Raw genomic sequence first — 2,416 nt, 5'->3', positions numbered from 1 at the left:
CGTGTACATAGAGCTGATGTTCTCAAAAAGTTATTGCTATTTTAGAATTATGAATTTATTTAAAACAATGTCAATAAAATATTTTTCAAACATTACTATTTAAATTAATAGTTTATTAGGTGGATGTCCCACACGTAACATCATTTATAAGATTATATTAAAAAATTAGTAAGTATTTAATTAAATTTTTTTATTCATTCAATAAAATAACGAAAAATGAAAACTATTTAATATTCAGATAAATGAATTGAATTCAGATTTAGATTTAAATAGTGAGAATAAATTTTATTAGGAAGCTTTCGTCTAAACTATGTTATTTGGTCATTTAAAATGCCTTTCATGTCTAAAGATGAAAGTTTGCTCTTGGTTTCATATTGACAAGAGTTGGGAATAACATATTGTCTTAGAAGCATCAGAAGTTAACTATTAAATAATAAAAGTGGCAAACAACAGCATTGCAGCAGTCTTCATACTAACTTGTATTTAAAAGAACATACATAGAAGTTGCTTATATATATAAATCAGTGTTTTGTGTGTTTTTAGAACCATCAAGGCGTTGAAATTCTTTAATGATTTAATGAAACGATGTTTACTTTATAGCTTCTTTGCCCACATATTTCTCCTTGTTACTTGAGCATGTGGATATAGATCACTCCACTGGTTGCAAGATGGATCCGAACATGCACAATGCTTTACATTCACATCTTCGTTGTAAGACATGGACTGTTTCTTTTCAAACAGTGATTATGGAACAAGAAGATGAAGAATACTGGTTGATCGTCTCTTCTTATCTTTGATAGATTGTGTTAGGTAAACATTTTCCCTAAAGGAAACTTCATGAGAAGGGAAATGGAGACTGAGATGTGGATGAAGTCTCGGAACTCGTAGCTGATAATGACATTGGGGGAGGTCTACCCAAAACTCTGGTTGTGAGATTGTTCTTCCTTACCAGAGCTTTGTCATGTTCAGAAACAGTGCTATGTATTTTCCCTCCCACGGCATGTTTGCACCCATCTGTCAAGCCAATTCAAACATGGACTGTTCTTGCATGATTTGTTTCTCTTTCTAACTCTTTCTTGTTTGATAATCAACTCTTGCTTTTTTTTTTTACAATGTGTACAAAATTACATGTTAGTTGATTATCTCACATTTAAATATTGGTTGTGATTTCATCTCTATCTTTTTAACTCGTCTTAACCTTTTGATTTTACACATAATATTGGTTACTTCTAACAATAATGTGATCATATATTTTATTCATAGTCCACTCTTGTTTTACACATTTGTATTTATTTAAAATTCATCTTATTATTTATTATAAATAGATCCACAAATCAGCGACAAACATTTAGACTTATTGTTAAAAGAAATAATATAAAACTTTGGTTGGACATTACTAGATTCATAACACTTAGTGAGAACCTTTACTTACAAGCGCAATTACAAAATCCTTTTTCTTCCGAACAACTACCAACAGTTCCATGTTGCTTCTTACACTTATCCAAACATATAGTTGGAGCACAATAGCTTCCTTTTATTGGAATTTTATGAGGACAATTCTTTTTCTGCGCATCTGTCATCATTCCTGTAAGATATAAAAATCTCAAATTTTAATTGTTAGAAAATATATATAGATTTTATGAAATAGAAAATTTATTTATCAGCAAAAAATGTTTAATAACATTTTGTTTCAAACGTTTATGAGTAAAAAAAAGAAATATACTTTGCCAGTAAATAAAAAAAATGAGCATATATTTTGGTCACACATTATTTTTTATTTTGTGAAAAATATGGTTTTAAGAATTGTGTGCATATTAATAAACATTACGTATAAATTTTTGATATTTTAAGAATAACTACTGGTATGTATTGGAAAAGCATAACATATCACCTATAAAATCTATAAATTTAATTAAAAATATCAAATAAATTTACATAAGAACTATAGTTCATCCATATTATGAAAAATATTGGTTAAATTATATGTATGTGCAGACAAAATGTTCATAAATAGATGATAAAAATGAAACTATTTAATATTATTTTATCATAATAGTTTTTCATCATATATAAACCCATATATTAAAAAAATTATAAATGAAATAAAGTATAAAAAACACTTAAATACTTCAGGGTTGATCCTTTCAATTTTAACGCAAACATTTCTGACCATACTTTCTATATTTTCCAGCCTTCTGCAAATTTATGAATTTTATACAAAGAGATAATTTAATGCTATGTTTTACATAGTAAACAAAATTTATTATATGGGGGTTTACAATATTTTAAAAGTCAAATTTTAGTATAATCAATTTATTATGGAATTACTATATGCAATATATTAAGATGTAAATACAAACCTTGTGAGAGAATGATGGAGATAATTAAGAACGTAAACGAGAGTTGAAGGGATTTC

General features: G+C 27.2%; 1 long non-coding RNA gene across 1 annotated transcript; it reads right to left on the bottom strand.

Moving 5' to 3' along the window:
* Positions 1–1,339: 1,339 nt before the first annotated feature.
* LOC106299347 lies at positions 1,340–2,416 on the bottom strand. Its single transcript, XR_001261754.1, has 2 exons — positions 2,361–2,416; positions 1,340–1,585 (listed from the first exon to the last, which is right to left on the bottom strand). It is a non-coding gene; the product is annotated as an uncharacterized LOC106299347 (long non-coding RNA).

This window comes from Brassica oleracea, chromosome C6 (assembly GCF_000695525.1).
Source record: "Brassica oleracea var. oleracea cultivar TO1000 chromosome C6, BOL, whole genome shotgun sequence".
Classification (NCBI taxonomy): domain Eukaryota; kingdom Viridiplantae; phylum Streptophyta; class Magnoliopsida; order Brassicales; family Brassicaceae; genus Brassica; species Brassica oleracea.
This window is presented reverse-complemented; position numbering and strand designations above follow the sequence as displayed.